Genomic DNA, 23,720 nt, shown 5'->3' with positions numbered 1-23,720 from the left:
CCTTCGATTTATAAATTTTTGACCAAACATCCCCGCTTGACTACTGTAACGAGGTATGATGTATTGAGCCTTTGCTGTTGCCATGGAGACCACAGTCCCCTGTTACTTGTCACTAAAACACAAACACACACCGGCGTCTAATGTCATTCCATTCCAAATGAGGAAAAGATGGAGCAGCCGTCTGTGTATCTACACACACATCATTCTGTGTGCAAAAAATTGTGTTTTCTTTTTGTGAGATTCATCATCGTGTTCCATTCCCGTGTGTAAGCGGGCAGGAGAGAGAGAAGAGGCCTTCAGGGGAGGGGAGACACCTCATCTGCTGCCTCCACCCAAGCCTTCGGAGATTGAAGGTGGATCTGTAGATTACAAAATGGAGTCAGCATTGCTTTTTCCAGAGAGACCTCCGTCATCTCTCTCTCATCCTTCAAAGCCGCTAGTCTGCCGGTGTCTTACAAGAACCATTGAGGAATCCACTGAAAAATACGGAGATAAAATATTCATCCTATATAGCGGTGCTTCATGAAGTATACATTTAATTTGCTGCTGGTTACAAATCTAGAACTTACATTTCTCATTGACTTTCATAGCACAAATATTAGGGGATAGACCAATAAATAGCCAGATATGTCTAGTCTTACAGATATTTACCACTGTAACTATAGTTTTCACCCAAATAGATGGTATGGTTATTATTACTGTAGTCATAATAATAGTTATTATTATTGTTGTTGTTGTTATAAAGAATCTGAAGATCGATTATTTTAATTACTATGGTTATTGCTACTTTAGTACAACAACGGCAGCAGCAACAACAACAACCATCATCATCAAGATTCTGAATTAGATCTATTAATATGATTATTGTTACTGAAGTAGTAATATTATTAATAATTATTTTTTATTATTGTTGTTGTTGTCGTCATTGTTGTTGTTGTCATTGTTATTGTTAATTAAAACAATTGACCTTCAGATTCTTTATTATATAATAATAATGAAAATTCTGAAGTTGATCAATTAATTTAAATAATTACTATGGTTATTGTTACTGTCATACAAATGAGAATAATATATAAAGATATAAAAATTATGTTTAATTTATATATCTATTGGTCTTTCTGTTCAGACTAACGCTAGTAATTATTATTTAAAATCCTATCATTTTAATCAGCTTGCATAATAAGCCAACATTTACTGAAACTGTCCCTAATTTAGACAATAGAAATTAGATATTATTGCTTTGGTAGAAAAAAATCATATTCCAAACTTGAATGAGATTCGAAATGAAGTAGTCCTCATTCAGAAGGGTCTTATTCTAGTGTTGTATAATTTGCAAGCTGCTGGCTGTCCTCTTGAGCTTCACTCTGGTGTCTTTATTGCTGAATAGCTATTGCTCTAATTTAAATGGAGATATGGTTGAACAAGCAAACAGATTAACAGCAATCAGAATACTTCACACCGCAGTAACTCACACACAGCAGAACATGATCTAACTGTCACTGTGACCTAGACACAATGTGAGTGAATGAGATTGTTTCACATAGTTTATTACATCGCGCCTAGTCTTGTATTCCAACTGGTCATTACAGAAGTCTTGCTGTGCTCAAATTCACTATATTGTAACAGTTGAGACATTAAACATTCACCATATTGCCGAACAGCATACACAGAGGCCAACAAATAATCTTAATATTTTTATGTAACTATTTTATACAAGCAAAAATTCACAGGCTGTGATATATTGTGAAAATCAAGGAATCAAGGTTTAACCCGGTTAGTATGGTCTAGTTAGCCCCTGCTGGTGAATGCTGTAACTACACCACAAGGGACTAAAAAGTAGGGGTGGGGGGGGGGGGGGAAATCGATACAGTATAGTATAGCAATAATTTCCGCAGCAATACTGTATCGATACACATTTGCCAAGTATCAATCTTTTAGTATACTATTTGGTAGAATAATAAAAAAAATTTTTACAATCCACTAGATGGTGGTTTTGAGTTTTTTTTCTGGTGAGGTCAGCTGGGTCACCTTCAGCAAGCAGTAAGTAACTAAAATAAAGGTAGCAGCATCGCGGATAGTTCACAAGAAAGCCCCGTCTGCATTTAAATCGGATGTATGGACTACAGATTTGTAAACAAGGAAGGGATGCAAGTAGTGATGCACCAGATTTTTGACATCCAAAAAGAATCTGTCAAAAATGCGAGCAGAAAATATAAGCTACCTTTAATAATAATAATAATGATAAACACCACGCCCCATCCTGAAGTGTTAAGCGCACATGTGTTCTCCTTGTCACTTTGCGGTTTAACACTACGCTCAATATTCCGCTCTATTGCTGTGTTCACACCAAGCGCGAATAGAGCGTCAAATTCGCGTCTACCGCGTCTAGTTTGCCGCTTGAACATTTTGATAACATTCGCTTCATTCGTGCATGAAATTCGCTTCATTTGCGCATGAAATTAACTAAACAACAGATGCGAATTCGCCTCATGGGGGGGCTTCTGCCAGCTGAGTTCACTCAGCATTTTCAACCGCCATTTTAGTCGGATAATTTTCAAAATATTACTGTTATCGTGTCATGAAATGTAGTTTTAAAAGTATTTCAGGCGAGAATGTAGTTGTTTTAAACTCAAATATGCGGTTTATTTATAAAAACAAAATGTGTTTCGACGATTTCGGAGATGAGCTCCATGCGATCAGCGGGAGCTCAGAGCTCATGTATCCGCCGAGAGCAGCCTCACCTCGGCTAGACCTTCTGACATTTGCCGCTGGCTCTGATGTCTCTTTAGTGGTTCAAGATAAAATATAATTCGTTTGGGGTAAAACTAAACGTTTCTTATCTTTGGCCTTTATTCAATTAATCTATTAATATGTTATATATATATATATATATATATATATCAGCAGCGGCTCGCCCATAGAGGGCGCTGGGGCGCCGACCTCCATGTCAGTTTTTATTTTTATTTAATTTTTTATTTAATAATAATAAGCTTTTAATAATCTCTCGTTTTGAAAAATAATGTGTTAATGACATGCTATTAATGGTCTTACTTTAGAATGTGTTTAGAACTCTCCAGAATGATATTTGTATTCGCTTCATGTTGGTGTAGTAGTAGCCAATAGGCTGTCTTCCCTGGGCTCCAGTTCGCTCAGCCCTACAGTGCTGGAATTTAAGCCAATGGTTCCCCTGTTGCTATGCAAAAAAGTTTATATTTTGCCAATCATCGTCGTCGAATTTTATGGTTTGGGGGCTCTGAAAATATCGCCCGTGGTACAGATTAGAGCAGTGCACCTGCTGCAGCACGGGATATTTACCTCAGAGGAGTGCGAGTGCAGTATGAAGGCGCCGATGACGTCGAGTAGCATTAAATTTAGTCGTGGGAGTTGAGCTAGCCCCAAATTCAGTTAAATCTCTACACTTGTATCCCTTTGAAAGAAGAACATTAGCGGAAAAACTAATTGTAAAAGAACTCTGACCAGACAAGCCAGAAGTGAAAATAACCCAACAGGCGCGAGAAAAGGAGAAAACCTACAAGAGATCCTTTTCCCGAGGTTGGTTCAATCGAAAGCTTTGGCTTACTAGCTGTGGTTACGCCAATGCAATCTTTTGCTTCCCTTGCTTACTGTTTAAAACAAGTGCTTGTGATAGCTCGTGGACACAGACAGGGGTAACAGACCTGAAACATATGTCAGAACGCATTAAGAAACATGAACGGGCAAGAGTGCATATGGACAACTCTGTGAAGCTAGCCATGCTAGGCCGAATTAGCATAGCCACACAGCTAGATGAGGGACACCGCATTGCCATAAGAAGGCACAACGAGGAGGTGGACAGGAATCGGCATATTTTGTCAAAGATCATTGATGCCGTGAAATTTTGTGGTGCCTTTGAACTTGCTTTGCGTGGTCACGATGACCGTCCGATGACCGACTCATCGACCGTGAGTTGGAGGTGCACCTGGAGAACGCCACTGTTTTTAAAGGCACTTCGAAGACCGTGCAAAATGAACTGTTAGACTGCATGTTGTCAGTTCTCAGAGACCGCATTCTGGAAGAGGTGAAACAGTCGGACTACATTGCCATTCAGGCAGACGAGACAACCGACATCTGCACTCATTGTCAGCTTGTGCTTGTGCTTGTGCTACGGTACATAGATGGCCACAACAACATTCAAGAACGCTTTTTTGAGTTTATCGCGCTTCCAAATGCGAACGCTGATACGATTGCCACTGCATTATTGGAAAGGCTGAGCACCATCCTTCCAGCGGGACAAGAGGGAAAATTAATTGCCCAGGCCTATGATGGTGCCGCAGTGATGAGGGGTGCTACTGGTGGAGTGCAGCGTAAAGTGCAAGACGTCTACGGGAGTGCATACTACGTTCACTGTTATGCGCATCAGTTGAATCTCATTATGCAGCAGGCAACATCCCACATCGCAAAGATCGGCCAGTTTTTTTCAGACGTAGGGGGGTTTTCGACATTTTTTTCCAAGTCATTCAAACGAACGGCAGTGCTGGATGAAGTGGTGGCACACAGACTTCCAGGTGCTTCAACAACACGATGGAACTTCCACAGTCGAGCTGTTAACACAGTTTACGAGCACAAAGACGAACTGGTTAAGTGCTTCCAAACCATTCGAGACAGAGGAAACTTTGATGCCATATCGAAGAGAGAGGCCGGGGGTTGTATGAGAATGTTGGAAGATGAGGTTTTCTGTTTCATCCTGGCTTTATTCCACAAAATCATGCCACATGTAGACATGCTGTTTAACCATCTGCAGAAGAGGAACATAGACTCTGTCTTCATCGCAGGGATCACCCAGAGGTTCACTCACAGCATACAGGCCATCAGGTAGGCTATGATTTTGCATATTGGCTGAAAACATGCTTATGTAGCCTAAACAATAAAAACATAAATCCACATGGCTGTACAATAGAGTACAATAGAACCTATCATAAATATCACAATTTCGCCAACATGTTAGACTAGTGAATTTATTTGTGATGAATCTAGATAACATTGACTAGGCCCAACACAATAGCACATATTTTAATACAGTTTTATTAAAATTATTTTTATATCTCCAGCAAGTTGGTTTCTAATACAGTAATTTCAGGGTGGACAGTGACTTGTGAAACTTATTTTGGATCAGGGACTCCGTTCCTTCTCTAGTTGAGGATGAGGAGTATAGGGGACCTGTACAGGAACCACCCCTGAAGAAACGGAGGGCAATGGGAGAAGAAACACAACAGCATCTGGCAATAGAGGTAAGCAGTAACAGAAATTCTATTTCTGTATTCTATTAGCGTATATGTATTCATGTTCGTTTGCACATTGTTGTATTTTGAATTGTCATTATTAGACATCTCTATCTACTGGAGAATGCAGAAATTATGATTTTTTTTTCACATTTGTGCTTTTATTAATTATTGTGTATATGGTGTGTATGTGTGAGAGTGACACAGACAGCCAATAAAGCTTAGAGAGAGAGAGAGAGAGAGAGAGAGAGAGAGAGAGAGAGAGAGAGAGAGACTGAGTGGATAAGAGAATTAGGGATGGGACGATAACCGGTTTTATCGATAACCGTGATAAAATGTGCTGAAGGTTAGTAATATCGTTTAAAAATGAATTATCATTAAAACAGTGTTTGATTATCGCGGTTTTAATAACTCGCTATTAAATCATGTCCAGCCAGCAACAGTCTGACGCAAGCGCAGCGCACAATGTTTTTTTGTTTTTTTTTTCGAGAAGGAATGGCGAAAGTCAGTGACTTTTCTATACTTTTCTATGCTTCTACACTTTTTATTGTAAGGAAGGAAATGCCACAGAATTTAATCTTTCTTTAAATTAAGTGCATAGAGTTGCTTGTTTTATTAGTTGTTTGTTGATTATTAAATATAAAACTTGCTGAAATGTTTTCAGTGTGAGCATCAACTATTTTTGAACACTTTCATCTTGTTTCAACAAAACCGTGATAATATTGATAATCGTGATAATTTTAGTCACTATAATCGTGATATTAAATTTTCATACCATCCCATCCCTAAAGAGAATGACAGCTAGTGTGTGTATTATAATTATAATTAATAAAACTTACTTGTTCATAACAAAATTGTAACTGCTGTGAATATGCTGATTTTATTGTATTGTTGAACTGAGAAATGTGAAAACTTAATGTTTTGTGCTTACTTTTCTACAATTATGTATCGTTGCATAGGTATGTGATACCATTATGAGCCATGCCAAGGAGAGGTTTTCTTTCACCAATCATCTCATCAGTGCCACTCTGTTGCAAGGAGACTTGTTTCCACAACACAGCAGAAAGTTCCCGGATTCAGCACTAGGAACCACGGTGGATACCTATCCCATGTTGGACAAAGCCAGACTTAAAACAGAACTGTCCCTGATTTATGAAAATGAGGACTTCCAGGGTTGCAGTGGTGCACTGGCTCTCTTTCAGGTTGTAATGGAAAATAACCTTCAAGACACATTCACTGAAACTGTAAGTCTTCTCAAGATCCTCATCACCACACCAATGACAACAGCAGAATCGGAGAGGTGCTTCTCTACTTTAAAGAGGATAAAAACTTTCCTTAGGAACACAATGGCACAAGATCGCCTCAACGCTCTGGCTATGCTCTCTATAGAGAAAAAACTCACACGGGACATTCCAGATTTCAACACAAGGGTCATTGAGAGATTTGCCACTCAGAAAGATAGACGAGCAAAGTTCCTGTACAAATAAGAGAGTCCAATTTCTGAGTTAGTTTAACTGTAGTAATTATAGCAGTACTGGCCTTGTACGGCATAATATTTGTAACTTTCACAATGTAATCCATTTTTCACACACATTTGCCATTAAAATAGTGATCTCAATAGGAATGTAACAGTATGTTTGCTTTGCTTTTTTGTTTTGAAGTTCTAGGCTGGATTACTGTGTTTCCATACTAGTTAAAATGTTAAAATCATCTTTCTTCTCATACTTGGTGTTCTTCAAGGATGTTGTCCCACCCTTTCTTTGAGAGCCTTCTCTCTTTCTCTAGTATCAACACAGACTGTTATCCATTATCCAATTTGTTTACAGTGAACTTTTAAAGATATGTAGTCTACAGCTGGGGATTGATTAAAGAACTAGATTGTTGTATTCCCTATTATAATTTATTGTTATGCTTTGCATTTTTTCTATCTGGACACGGAGCATAATAAACTTGCAACTTGTTCATTATCATTACCTGTGAAACTGTTGATTTCTACATGGCAGTTCAATTAATATTGTCTTTTTAGACCATTGGTATTGACTGGTTTGAGTTATAAGCAAGGGACATGGGTGGCCTAAAATGCACCAGAATGCAGGAAATCACAACTATGAAATAAAAAATGTTATGGGGGAGGAGCCCCCAGACCCCCGCTCAAACAGCCCCACCTAAAATATTTTTCACCAGCCGCCACTGATATATATATATATATATATATATATATATATATAGCTCCGGTTGACTGCTCACTGACAACATCAGTCGTTCCTCCTTGTTGAACGAGTGGAGAAGGGTATTCCTGCACAACCGGGGGCTGCAGGAACATACTATTGAATAAGTGACTCCTAGCAGGCTCCTGATTGGTTAACGTGGTGCGAATTGACGCCACAGTTCAAATTTTTCAACTCGGGCGGCAGACGCGAATTCGCGTCAAACGCTTAAATGCACAAAAGCACCATTTGCGCCTAACGCGCGTATCGCGCGAAACGCTCAATTCGCGCATCAATTCGCGTCATTCGCGCGAACTAGACACGCGAATGATGCAAATTAGCGTCTTCAGCGCCGCGCTAAACGCCTCATTCGCGCCGCGAGACCTCCAGACGCGCGTAAACGCGCCTTTGCATTGACTTAACATTGAAATCATTCGCGCCAGACGCTCTATTCGCGTTTGGTGTGAACACAGCAAATGAATGGGCAAAATCCGTTCAAATAACGCACCGACAGAAACTTTCTGTGCAGTATACTTGCTCCTGTTTGCAGTAGCGCTACTGTGCTGTAACATGGTGTAGGCTAGTAGCTATACTGTGCAACACTGGTAAAATGATGCTCAATTCGGCGTGGCAAGGAGGTGATCAGTTTGTGGCACTGCTGAGGTGGTATGGAAGCCCAGGTTCCTTTGACAGTGGCCTTCAGCTCATCTGCATTGTTTTGGTCTCTTGTCTCAGTCAAGCACACCAACACCATGGTGTTTAACCAACTTTTGGTGCTTTTGGCAGACTTAACACTGGACTTCAAGCAACTTGGGCTATAAGCTTCTCCATCCTTCCTCCAGACTCTAGGACCTTGGTTTCCAAATGAAATACAAAACTTTTGATCTCATCTAAAAAGAGGACTTTGGATTACTGTGCATCAATCCTGTTCTTCTTCTCCTTAGACCAGGTAAGAAGCCTCTGACATTGTCTGTGGTTCAGCAAATTCCTTGACATGTCTGTGTGTGGTGGCTCTTGATGCCTTGACCCCAGCCTCAGTCCATTCCTTGTGAAGTTCACTCAAATTGTTAAATTGATTTCGCTTGACAATCCTCATAAGGCTGCTGTTCTCTTGGTTGGTTGTGCATATTTTTCTTCCATACTTTTTCCTTCCACTCAACTTTCTGTAAACATGCTTGGATACAGCACTCTGTGAACAGCCAGCTTCTTTGGCAATGAATGTTTGTGGCTTACCCTCCTTGTGAAGCGTGTCAGTGATTGTCTTCTGGACAACTGTCAGATCAGCAGTCTTCCCCATGATTGTGTAGCCTAGTGAACCAAACTGAGAGACCATTTTGAAGGCTCAGGAAACCTTTGAAGTTGTTTTGAGTTGATTAGCTGATTGGCATGTCACCATATTATAATTTCTTCATATTCCAATTTGAGTTGAATTATTTAAATAAATTGACTTTTCCACAACATTCTAATTTATTGAGATGCACCTGTACTGTGATATGAAAAGGCTACACTTAATCGATGCAATATCCAAAATCGATAATCAGTACTCTACTTCTCCTACACCTGAACTTTACAAGGAAATGAACGATCTTCAGAAATAATATAATTTAATTTCATCAAGCTACGTAGAACAGTCCGTTCTTCGATCACAAGTTTTTTTTGTTTTTGTTTTTATGAGCACGGCAATAAGGCTAGTCGACTCATAGCCCATCAACTTAAATCCAGGTCATCACCACAACACATTTCTGAAATTGCAAACAATGCTGGGGTATTAACAATTGATCGCCTTACAGTTAACATTTTTATGAACTTTTATTCTAGCCTTTATACATTGGAAATACCTAAGGAGCAATGTAAATTTGTAGAGTTTTTTTTTTATTTTTTTTATTAAAGTCTTATGTCTTTCCATTAAAACATAAGATTTAGATCACCCCCTTCAGCTGCAAGAAATATCTGAGGCCATATCAGCATTGCAGAGCAGTAAGACCCCGGGCCTTGATGGCTTTCCCAATATGTTTTCTGCTAAATTATCTCCACAACTTCTCAGTATGTTTGAACATTATCTCAAGTCTCATTCTTTATCTCAAGCTTATAGAGTGCTTAATTTCTCTAGGACTTCATTGGTCTTCTCAAGTTCAATGACACTAGTCTCAGGTTTGCTTGCACAAGCCTCAGCATTCTTGGCTTTGCTCTTCATGGCCTGATTACACTTTTGTTAAAGCCACAGAAAGACCCAGCATAATGGAGTTCATATGGACCAATATCAGTGCAGATGTCCAAATTTTAGCAAAATTTCTGGCTATTCATTTAGTCTCCCCTAGTAAATATCACCTCGGCAAATCAGACCGGTTTTTATAAAAGGTCGGTGCATATTTACCAACATCCATCACCTCATAAATTTCTCCAGAAAAATAGAAGTGACGGAGGTTTAGCTCTACCTAACTTTTATATTATTGGGCGGCTAATATCCAAAAGATAATGTATTGAATGCACTCACCAGGGGGTACTTACTGGTATGAAACAATCTAAATCCTGCACAGTGACCACTTTGCAAGCCCTGGTAACATCTAGTTTACCAATTAAAATAGCACAACACACAACAAATCCAGTTGTTCACTCTTAAAATATGGACTCAGCTACATCAGCACTTGAAGTTAAAACAAGCACTTTTGCTTCATAGTCCAATATGCAGTAATCATGCATTCCTCCCTGCCAAACTAGACTCCGCATTTAAATGGTGGCAAGTTGAGGGCATTGCTCAGTTTGGCGATTTTTATATTGATGGTCTTTTTGTGAGTTTTAATGATCTGCAATCCAAATACAACCAGATTGAGATTCTGTTATTTTCAGATACATCATTTTATGAATGCTCAAACTCCATCATTCCCAAACATTCCCTCAAAGTCTTCTGCTGACTCTCTGTTAGAAGTACATGATCATCTACAAGGCTTTTTCAAGAACATATACAATTATCATGTCTTTAAAAAGTGTAGGCACAGATACAGATGGGAGACAGAGCTTTGTGTTGTATTTTCAGAGGAACTTACACAGAGTGAATGGGAGCATCTCATGTTGCCAATTGGGTTTAATACGATTTAAAGGATTGCAACATATACAATTAAGCAGAACACAGATTGCCGCTTTCATTTCTAACTTTGACTAGACCTTTATAGGGTGTCACCTAGGTGAAGCAAGTTTTGGACGCGCCCTACACTTATGGCTTACTGGGCAATCATATTTGATACATTTTCAACTGTGTGAAGTACAGTTGAAGCTATGTGCCAAATTTGCAATATTTGGTGTTCCAGGCAATGAATTGAGTCTGACCCAAAGACAAATAAACATTGCCTTTGCATCCTCATTGGCTTGCAGACAAGTTTTTACATTGGAAATCAATAAATATGCCTAAAACCATCACACTGTCTTCAGGATCATGTAATACCTGCACTCAAAAATGATTTAAGTATTCAGTTTGAGGTTTACATAAATTCTCTTTTGTCTGGAAACCCTTATACTTCTGTAATTGTACTTCCTGGTGAGTAACGGGATTTATATTCTAGGAGACGCAGGAGAATACTTTCTATAAACAAAGGGACATAAATACAGGAACAACATTTAACAGTGGGAAGATCTAGGAATAGGGAAGAATTTAAATACATACCAATGGGACATATTTGGGAGCAAATGAACCAATCAAACAGTCGGAAACCAATTCAAACACTAAGAACAGGAAAGACCAAATAAGGAAAACGGGTAAAACCATGAGAAACAAAGTCCACGTTGACATTACAGAGGAGAGGGTGAAGCCAGCAAACTACTTCGGAATGGCCAGTGGGCTTGTGTGAACCTAAGCCAGTAGGCTTGGCATTGGTGCAGCCAGTGTGCTGGAGAGAGCTGCAGTCGGTGGGCTTGGCATCAGAATGGCTGGCATTTCTGGACTGAAAGATGAGACAGTACTGGGAGGAGATTGGTGGCCGGAACATTTGGCTAGGTATGTGGAGGGTCCTGACAAGGGGTGAGCTAGTGAGGCTCAGTGGTTTTCAGGAGGGACTGGATTGCACGGAGTTCTTTTTACCTCCAGATTAACTCCATTTAAATAAAGGACATGATTAACCAGATGATTGCAGCCAGTTACATAATCCAGCCCCGGCCAAAAACAGACACGGAGAGCAGTTGAATCAGCTCAACTGGTTGGAGAGCTCTAGGAACTTTCTTCTACATACCTCTCCAATTCCCAACCACAGACACCAAAGCCTGTCTTCAGCCATAGTCATCTTGTTCAGTTCACAGTTCTATCACACTTCACAAAGAAACACAGAAGAATACCTTAACTAGAATTTAACTCAATACTAAGAGCTAGAAGTAGGCCTAGGGAACACTTTAAATAAACAGACACCAATGAGACACACCTGGTAGCAAGTTAACTAATTAATCAAACACAGTTGGAATCGAATTCAGATAACGAGGACAGGAACAGGAAAGACCAAATAAGGAAAAACAAGTCCACAGCACTGACATATATAGGGTTTATACTGTTCATCAGAGTGAAATGACACCGTGTTATACCTGTTTGTAGTATCCAATTACTTTTTTTTTGTCAACTATCTTTGTTTTATTTGAATTTTATTTTATCATCATTATTATTATTACTATTATTATTATTATTATTATTATTATTATATATACTGTATATATATAATAGGCAGTCTGTTTAGGGTTGCTTGGGGAAGGTTTACAAATGCAAAAAATACAATCTCTGTACAACAATATAGCATTTGTCTTTGGAATAAAAAATAATAATTTAGAAAACATTTTCATTTCAAATTCATTTTTGATGCTTACTATTTTTGTTAAAACTGTGATGCACTGCAAAAAATGCATTTAATTAAGGGCAAAGTGACAAATACATTTACAATGTCACAAAAACAAATTTTGTTTTTAAATGCTGTTCTTCTGAACATTCTATACATCAAAGAATAATGATGAAAACATATCACAGTTACCACAAAAATAGTAAGCAGCAAAAACTGTTGTTGATAAGAATAATAAGAATAATAATGATAAAGATCCATTTTTAATAACTGAACACCAAAACAGCATATTAGAATGATTTCATGATGATTCATCATGTGAAACTGAAATCTGGAGTAATGGCTGCTGAAAATTCGTATATATATTCGTACAAAATATAGTCAAATAAAACAGCTCTTTTAAACTGTAATAATATTTCACAATATTACATTTGTTATTGTGTTTTCAAACCTTAGCCCAGAAGTGTAGTTTTTTTTGTTTGCCAGTCCAAGATTTTTTTAAAGCATCTTCAAGCATGAAGTGGAAACTTTTAAATTTTTAATTTTTTGTATTTATTATCCTTTTGTTTCGCCGCTTTTTACTGTAAAACATTTATTGTTCTGTGTAATATAAAATTACTATATTACTATACTATATATAATGAATGGCATGGTCATTCACATATTTTACATTCAAAAACTTTATTTTACCATAAAAGTATATGTAATTTTAATTATATATTTTTTTCACCATAGATAGTTTGGGATCTATATATAGAAATGACTATATTCACATTATAGCATGGCCTCTTATACCTTATTGCTTGTTTAAATCACTGGTGAGAAAAAGCTACATTTTCATTCTGAAATTCTGCGCTCTACGGGGTGAATTATGGGAGAAATTAAATTGAATTATGGGCAGTCAAGATGGTGTTGAAATGGCTGTAAAAACAGAAGTGTTGGGGGAGTGATCACAGACCAGTGATGAAACTCACAGTGTATAAAACAGAATGCGATACTGCTCAGGAGACAGTGCACAAACATTCTTGCTTTCTGCCTTATTCTGTCACCAACTTTTTGTATTGATAAACAAGTTTTTCTCCATATATATATATATATATATATATATATATATATATATATATATATATATATAAAAATATATATATATATATATATATATATATATATATATATATATATATATATATATATATATAGTACAGACCAAAAGTTTGGACACACCTTCTCATTCAAAGAGTTTTCTTTTTTTCATGACTATGAAAATTGTAGATTCACACTGAAGGCATCAAAACTATGAATTAACACATGTGGAATTATATATGGAATTATATACATAACAAAAAAGTGTGAAACAACTGAAAATATGTCATATTCTAGGTTCTTCAAAGTAGCCACCTTTTGCTTTGATTACTGCTTTGCACACTCTTGGCATTCTCTTGATGAGCTTCAAGAGGTAGTCACCTAAAATGGTCTTCCAACAGTCTTGAAGGAGTTCCCCGAGAGATGCTTAGCACTTGTTGGCCCTTTAGCCTTCTGTCTGCGGTCCAGCTCACCCCTAAACCATCTCGATTGGGTTCAGGTCCGGTGACTGTGGAGGCCAGGTCATCTGGCGCAGCACCCCATCACTCTCCTTCTTGGTCAAATAGCCCTTGATGCCTTCAGTGTGACTCTACAATTTTCATAGTCATGAAAATAAAGAAAACTCTTTGAATGAAAAGTTGTGTCCAAACTTTTGGTCTGTACTATATATATATATATATATATATATATAAAATTTGGCTCAAGATGTAACCCTGAGAACATTTCTGTCTCGTCCTGGACTGTTTCAAGTATTTTTTGTTACATTTTCCCCCTTTTCCTCTTTTTATATCTTTAGAGAACAAAGTTTGACTGTTTCTTTCTAAAACTACCACAATGTCAAACAAAGGCTATTTCTCCCCCCTCATACCCTCTCAAACACACGGTTGACTGTGAGCGAGACAGGGCTTTTCTCACCTGCAAGTAATAAAAGGGTCCAGCACAGAGAGAAAATAAGTGAGGATTAATGTTCAATGCGAACAGATTATTTTCCAGGAGAAGACAGGAAGGAATGCAGTGCACTGGCAACAGCACCAGAGACGCAAACATACAAAATATCTGCACTGCATGTGGACAGAAATAGGTGAATAAAATAATAATAATAATAATAAAAGACAAAGATTCACAAGGTCATGGTTATTATTACCATGTCTGGATCAGCTATAATAGCAGAAGACTTAGCTTAACAGAGCTTTAAATATACCTGAGGAAAAAAAAATATTCAGTGGTACAACAGCACACATACACAAACACACAGTGAAAAAAAATAAATAAATAAATAAAATGAAAGATTTAAAAAAAATATTACCCCAAATTATTAGATTTTATATTTTAAGTAAATGTCTTTACTGAATTAATGTTAGGTTGCCATTCCTTAAAATTTAATCTCATTGTAGCAATCATTGTAACAAAGCATGTAAAATGCACACATCATCATTACAGTTATACCTCCATAAGGCTTTGCACAGATTAAACAAGTTTGGACATCCTTTGTACAATTTTGCTTAATAATAATAATAAAATAATAAAATATTTTATACCATTCGTTTATTCAAATGACACTTTATTTTCATTTGTTAGGAATATTATTATTATATATTTTTTTATCTTGTTTTTATGAATGAAACCGAAATGAGGATCCAGCATGGATATCCACATAGTATATCCACATAGATTATCTCAGCAACCATGCAACATTTGCAATAAATATTTATTTTAATATAATATTGTGTATAATTTATGTTCTTATAAATTTAAAATGTATACCTTTGGGGATTAAGGATTATTAAATTATGTATTTTCCATATCAACCTGTTTGTCTTGTTCGATGTGCATTTTAACCTAATAAAGGTTAATTGGCCATGACTACAGAGAAATATCTATAGAGAAATCTATATTGATGCCAGTTACCAGGATGTACCACGACTTGTAAACATGTTTTATCAGCTAAATGTTCTACTCTACCTACCAGGGAATAAATATGCAAAACTGGTAAAAAATAAAAATAAAATTTGATTTGCATTTCAGCAAAATCTACTTCCTGCCATTCCTATACCATATATTCTTTGGGATCCAGATCATTCACATCCACTAACCAACCATCATGGATTTTCAATTTACTGAAAAATTGGTGATGACAGTCATATCAATGAGAACTTAAATACTCTAAATAGCTTGATTTCAGTTTGAATGCCACATAAAAATGTCAACTGGACATATTGTATATCTATACAGTGGCTACATGCTTGAGAGGAATGAGGAATGATCCTGGGCCAGACAGTTTGTCGACTCAAACCCTCCTACTTTCCCCTCTGGACTTTCTCTGTTTTCCTGTAAGCCGCTAAACTGAGATCCCATGTACTTGCAATGAAAAGTGACAGGAAATTGACTAAACCATTGGAAATCAATGGAAAGTAAATGCACTTCTTAAGTACAAGTGAACAGCTAAGAGCTGCCTTCTGTCTTTTCTCTCCTTTTTCTCTCCTTCTCTTCATTCTCAGCCTCTCTCTCTCTCTTTCTTTGTTGCTGTATCTCCACATTTTCTCTATCTAGAGCTTTCAATCTCTGTCTGTGTCTCAGTGTGGGTCAATACCTGTGCAAAGGCATGAGAAACGTAGCTGATATGGATGGTTGGAACCTGAAATTCTGTTTGTTTGTGTGTGTGACCAGAAGCATCACCAATGCCTAAACACTCAATAAAACCAAAATGCCCAATTTGCGCACATCAAAACCACCATCTGACGGTCTCAACTTCAGAAAATCACACCAATACAAACCACCCATAAACCATGAGATGGATATCACACACAAAACTGGTAAGAGTTTTCAAAAAATGTCAAATGATGTGATTAGCTGGCCATTCCAGGAGTTAAGGTGCTCTGTCCCAAATCTTGTACTCATCCCTTGTGGTCCTCTGCATAAAGTGTCTGGTAGTAGAACACCATGAAGTCCAAGGGCACATATATAGCAGCAAAAAAGGCTTGTAAGCACCATTCTAAATCATAAAATTACAAAAGATACACCCTTGTGAACATGCACAAGATACTTCAAGTAGATCATTTATATGATAGTTGTGTACCTAGACCAGGGGTGTCCAATCCTGTTCCTGGAGGACATTGTTTAGCTCAGACTTGTCCCATCACACTCACCTGAAGTTTCAAGCAAACCTAAAGACCTTGATTATCTGGATACGGCTAAATAATCTTCAATTAAAATTGGAGCTATAGTGGCCCTCCAGAAGCAGGATTGGACACCCTTGCCATAGACTGTTCTTTTATGCCCTTCCAAGAAATAATATCCGTTATTCAATATTTGTGCAATTCATTCCATCTAATTTTATATATGCATCTTACCTGAGCATCCAATATGCAAATATTTTCAATAACAATATGGCTGTTTGGAATTAAGAAAATTAACTGATCAACATTATTCATATTCAAAATGTAAGTCAGGGGTTTCTTTGCTCTCAGCTTTACTGACTAACATCTCAAGGCTATATATGTAACCATAGTTCCCAGAGGGAATGAGTCGCTGTATCGAACATTTTGGGAACGCCATTCAGCATGACTATGATCTGAATCTTGTGTGTAATCAGACCAATGGATGGGTGCAACATAACGGACGGTGTGACGTGTGACCAGGAAGCTATAAAAGCATATGAAGTGAAGACAGTGGCAACTTCTGGAGAACGAGGGAAGCACTCGCAGGGATGCTGGAAGTATGGCAGGAGACACAGCATCTTGTTGTAGAATCTGATGTATGTGAGCAACATAGACCAACCCTCAGCATTCCATATACCCTCCATAGCCACACCTGACAGTAAGGCCTTGGAGGCCACTAACTTCGGGTGGAGTGAGCCTTGACTCATAAGGGTAAGGGAAGGCCAGAGGAATCATATGACAAAGTAATGGCATCAACGATCCACCGACTGGATTCTACTAAGTGGCGGGCTGACCCCCCTTGGAAGTACCACAACAGACTGGTCAGACTTCCTCCACATGGCAGCTCTGTGGACATATGGCACCAGTGGAGCTGGATGAGTCAGAGAGTACCAAGAGGGACATTCCGATGTTTCTTGAGTCCCAAACATGTCCACCTGAGCCTAGCCAAACATTCTCCAAATCTGACACACCACCAGGATCTGATGCGCAAGCTTGTACAAGGGCCGCGAACGCAAATCTCCTTGGTGGTTGATGTACAAGACCATAGTTGTGTTGTTGGTGCACACAAACACATGGCAATCTCTTAGGTCTGGGAGAAAGTGTTTCAATGCTCGAAATATGTATCTCCAGGCAGTTGATGTGCCACACGAGATGGCGGCCGCTCCACAGACCACAGGCAGGGTGGCCACTCATGACTGCACACCAACTTTTGAGGGACACATCTGCCGTTAACAAAACGCGATGACAAGGAACTCCCAACATCAGCCCCTGTGACAAGAACTAAAGGTTCCTCCACAAGTCTAAGCCACGAAAGCATCGCTGTGTGAACTTGATCATGCAAAGTGTGTTTCCTTTTGAGGAAAACCCCCTTGGTCTTGAGCCACCACTGCAGGGGTCTTATTTACAGCAGACCAAAAAGTATCACGTTGGATGCAGCTGCCATCAGACCCATCAGTTTTTGAAACTGCTTGACAGTGAGTGACCGGCCCACTTTGACTCTCGCAACTGCAGTGAGGATTGACTCTATCAGAGCAGGAGACAGCTGTGCCTGCATCGTGGTAGAATACCACACTATGCCAAGATAAGTGGTCCTCTGTAATGGAGAAAGCACACTTTTCTCTTTCTTATGGGCGAGAATGACATCTCAAAGTCAAACCACCATCTGCACCAAGTAGAATCAATCAATCAATCAATCCTCATGCTGTGCAGACTGGGTTGGTTCATCGGCGCTCTAGCCATCACGCCTATCCATAGGTCTGATTACACACGATTCAGAGCATAGTCATGAAAGGCACTCCCAAAGCATTTGACACAGCTCGAGTTCCTGAAGGGGAACTGGTGATTTCCACTCATGTAGGCACTGAATATGAGCTAGTTGGCCATTGGCTACAGTCTTTTGTTACCATTTGCAATTATTTGTCCCAGTCACGGGTGACCCAGTTGGCTTTCTTCACTAATAGTTCTTTAATATTGGTTTGGTGTGTCAAGGCCTTGGCCTGTTTTTGTCCAGAATCAGCTGCAGTGTGGACCGAGAGGTTTTGGTAAGTTATACAAATCTCAAGCAAGTCTCAAGTTCCTATCATCAAGTATCAAGTAAGTCAAGTCCCAGTGCAAACAACCCAAGCAAGTCAAGTCAAATTACTGGCTTACCTCAAGCAGTCAAGTCACAGTACCAAACAGAAGAAACAAGTGTATTTATTTGCCACAACCTTATTTATTTTTATTTAATTAATTATATTTATATTTATATAATCTTATTTAAATATAATATTTTGAAAATAGCAATATAAAATTAAATGAAACTTTTAATTATTAAATCAAAACTAGGGGCTAAGCACAAATGTTGGAAACCATGCTGATAGATAAATGGATTAATATAAAACAAACTCATACTAGGGCTGTTTTGCTCTCATTTTGAACATATCTTCAATTTTACATGCAAGAGAAACATCACTAATCGATAAAAGGGATATTTGACATTAAAGCACTAGGATTAGAGAGGCAAATGTCATTAAATTCAAAGTTGGATGACAAAACATTTGATTTATCATTGCACATGCTGTTTGCTATTCTTTCTCTAGATATTCAGCAAGCCTGTTAGCTTACATAGCTTTGTGGTGACATGCTGGCTTTGTAAATTGTGAATACAGTAAATCTTTTATGAATGTGGTCAATTTCAAAGTGTTTATGTCCAAAAGTAATGATTTTGGGAGATTCTCTTACTCTCTGTATTTGATGTGCTGTAATTCCCTTTAAGTCAGCCACATTTGATGTTATCTAATTGAGACCCCTAACGTCAGTCAACATCTTACAAAAGTTGCAAAAACACTATTACATAAATGAGAAGATATCAGTGCATTGAATAAGGCTAGATGGTGTAACAGTACATATGCCACACAGTGATAGAAATATGTAAACTATAGAAATTTGCTATACAGCTTATTATACTGTACTTCATATACAAGTGAGAGTTACAAAGAAACCTCCAGTAGTGTAAAGTGAAGAACATGACATGGACAAGTTAAAGAAAAAAGGGTGTTGTTTGGGATAATGCAATGATTTAATGAATGGTTTTTCATTTATTATGAACAATTTTATATTTTGGTTTGCATGATACATACCATATATTCTGCTACTGTGAAATATACTATAACACCCACACTGAAGTTTCTGTGAAGGCTCTTTGCCAGTTTGTGTCTACTCTGTTTAACAAGAGTCTGCTCAGTCTGAAAGGTTAATGAGGTGTGTGTATATCACAGTGAGAGAGAGAGAGAGAGAGGCAGAAGTTGTGGGCGAGTGGAGGCCTGTAGGTTCATGTTTTCATGAATAAAGCACAAAATGGGGCCTAGTGCTTACATTTGAAACTGTTAAAAGGGTAAGGGTTTTTTTTTTTCAACAAATGGTCAGTTAAGAGAGGGGCTTCACTTTTAGAAAGCTGTTAAAATTTACCTAAATATTATATATAAGCTACTTTTTAAATAATATTTATTTTTGATTTGCAACACGAAAAAAAAAAAAAAAATTATGAATACTGTAAGATCTCTCAGGTGGGCCAGACCAAAATTTTTTTTTTTTTTTAGGTTAATTTTTAAGGACTTTTTTATGTTAGGTTAGTTTTATGCTAGACAATAGTTTATCTAAAATTTCCAGTATTTCACATAACAAAAAAAGGGTATTAAGGCTCTAATTCAAAATTTTTATTTATTTATTTATTTTTTCTCATGGGACACAAATGTGTACTTTATTCATATAATGTCCCTTTTATTGGTAATGGCTAGCTCCTGGCAAAAAGACTAGGTTGTTTCTCTTTTTGCTGTCTGTATTTTCATTACATATTAAAAACCATCTCTGGGGAAAATAGGCTGCAGGTACAACAGAAATTAAGAACAGATCTTTGTCAAAACATGGTCAGTATAGATGATGAACACGGAGATGTTTGCGCCAGTTTATCTCCATTATCTCCTAGCCCTGCAGCAAACACATACACTCGGTGCATGAGCAAGGGTGCGACTAGGCAGAGGTTAAACCCATTGCACCATAAAACCAGAGCTGTTCATAAAACTGGGGAATAAGATGGAGAAATAATATTTCAAGTGTGATTAGTTCATCCGCAGGGCACCTTGTGCGATTGAGGACGGGGATAGGTGGGGGGGATGGGAGTGTTGTGCACAAAGAGCAGTAAATTATATCTAGCCTTTGAATGATTCTTGCAGATCCTATTACAACAGTGAGAGAGAGAGAGAGAGAGAGAGAGAGAGAGAGAGAGAGAGAGAGAGAGGAAGAAAGAAAGTTACAGCAGAACAAATCGGATGAATTCTGTTTCCAGCTGTCTGAATGATCGGGGGGAGCACTGAATGCTAAGTGCAGCGAACTGGGCTTAAGGAAAACGGGAAGCAATAAAAAATGCATTTGTCTCAATTCATTATGCTGTCATTGTTTCATGCAGGTACCAGCTGCTAAAACACAGCGCATACTGTAAATTCTCTTTGTTATTCACTTCTGCCAGTTCTGTGCCCTCACAGGGGCCTTCCTCTCTCCCTCCAGCTTATAAGAAAACTAAAGTGTAATTATCTTCTTTCTCATCTGAGACTTTACTGCTGGCCTTCAGACGTTCTTGTTCCTCATTTGTCACTTCGAGTGATGATAGAGTAGCTGACACTGGCTACTGCATTAGCGCTTCGGTGAAGATTGCCTCCTTGCGAAAAAACGTATAGTTAGACTGGCAGAATTTACTTGCACCACTCTCCCATCTGCCATGTTTGTGTGCAGTCACCCAAATATTGTGCCTGATCAGAGTTTTCCCCAGCTCAGCCGAATTAAAAACACACAAGTGATTAATAATTTCCACATTTGTCCTTGTGGCCATGTGCTCTCTTAAAGTTGAACTGTGTTATTTGTATTAACCATTAATAAAGATTTGTCATGATTTCTGACCACTTTTTAAAATTCTGTAAATGTATTTTTTTTATGAAACTAGTAGTTCTTAAAAATGAACTCTGAGCTAGTACATTAAAAACACTGCATACCAAATAAATACATTAAGTAACATTTATTTATTTACTTGCTCACTTCTGTACAGTCTGAGCTGCATGAAAATACAGATTTGGAACAACATAAAGTTTCTTAAGGTATGTGACAAATGAAAACAATATATGTTCTAAACTCAGCTCAAATAATCAAACATGTTTGAAACCCTCTGACAGGATGGAATCATAGTCTGATGACCATATGCACTTCTATACAAAATCCTTCAAATTCAAATCTGCAGACTGGCTCTAACTTTCAACAACTAGCGCCAACTTTTCCAGACACTGGGGAAGAAATCTGGGCAGAAGTTGTGTAGTGTATTCTAGCCTAACTTTTGCTTTAATGTAATACAGCTCATCAGCACCACCAACGAGTGAAGTAACAACAGATAAAAACAAGCTCATTCAATATTTGACCCTTTCAAACGGTCAAATGAGAATCTCTTTATATGTGGAATTCATAGACACAAGTGTTGCCACCCGCCAGCAGCATACTGAGTGCTCAACATTCTGCAGAGGATGAGAAATGAAAACAGGTGAGACTCTGACAAAGACACGCTACCTCATGATTCACCTCATCTGATTGTGTTGCATTACATTACCCGCCGTGACATGTGTTACGCCCCAACCGCAAAAATCCCTCCTGCTGACCGCGGTCTCTCTCACACGTTCACCACCAAAGAGATTCCACTGGGGTCAGAGATCAAGCGTCCTTTGGTACAACATTTGTCTTGACAGAAAATTCAAACTGCAGACTGGAGAGATAAGAGCCAACTAATCAAAATATAACCAGAAGCTAAATGAACGTCTCTGTGCTGGACTTGCAGGTTAGTTAAAGCTGCTCAGTCCCTGTACTGCTGTGAATGTTGTACTTACGCATCAGAATATTAATCAAGTCTTATTTTCCCTCCAAACATAGGGAGGTAGACATAAACGTAATAGGGTGGCCGGACATGTAATGCGGAGCATTATTAATAAAATTGGGGGTGATTGGAGAAGGAAAATTAAAACGAGAGAATCTTGCACCCTACCTTCTCCTTTAATTGCAAATTTAAATTTCCCATAATGGATTCTGACATCTCAAGTCACCAAAATCCATCATTCTGAAGGGTATTATTCTTCAATTAACCCGTCACCCCACAGCGTTTCGCCTCTTTCTGCCCAGGTCCGCACAAAAGGAATGAAGAATTCTAATCACCTTCAAATGTAAAGCAGATTGATAATTCACTTTCCCCCACCTCCTCCTGTCTCCCTCTCTGCTTATTTTCATCTGACTTCTCTCAGATCAGAGAAAGCACCTGCCTCCCAATATCCATCCACACATGCTGTCAAATGTTGTTTATTTCACTTTTACCTATACTATTTATAGAAAAGTCTTATTGTTGACTCTTACGCTGTATATACTAATCATGGGAGAGCATAAATTTCACAATTTATGAGCACCAAACTAAATTTTATGTCTGAAAGAATGTTGAAAGTCTTACAGACATTAATTAAGTAAAGAAACAGATGGATGAATGTAGTGTCAGTTGCTTGCAAAGCTTTTATCTTCTGTATGCCCGAAAATATTCTGTTATTAAGAGGTGACTCATCTCTGATTTAACTAGTATTAGTCTTCCACATCCCGTTTTGCAGTAAAAAAAATAATATATATATATATATATATATATATATATATATATATATATATAATTTCAAATAAATAGTTTGACGAACACAGTTTTTAAAGTGTTAATGTATTTTCTTATGGACAAAAGAAGGCATGATGTATTGAATTGTAAGACCCTTAATTTAGCAGTCTTTGGATTTTTAGTCTGTTTTGGCAGAAGATTAATTTATTTATTTATTTCAGATTTTTGTAGTGTGGATGTAGGATGTACATTGCCTCAAAGATGGCATATGTTGAATTAAAGTCATTTGAAATGTTATCATTCAAGAACAGAATGGGTCGCATATTCTATTGGGACACTGCCATAGAAGGCGAGAAAGAATAATGCCGAAAAAAGGCTTTTTTTTCTGATTTAATTGTCATTGATTTGTTATGAACGTTAACACTAAATTTTCTCTAAATATGAGAATAGTTCATTCAATGAACAGATCATAGTCTAAGTTCTCAGCATCCTGAGTGTGTGCTTGTCTTTTTTGTCCATGATCTTCCCATATGTGGCTATTGTCAACA

This window comes from Carassius carassius, chromosome 3, assembly GCF_963082965.1.
Source record: "Carassius carassius chromosome 3, fCarCar2.1, whole genome shotgun sequence".
Taxonomy (NCBI): domain Eukaryota; kingdom Metazoa; phylum Chordata; class Actinopteri; order Cypriniformes; family Cyprinidae; genus Carassius; species Carassius carassius.
Note: the sequence above shows the minus strand (reverse complement) of the source record.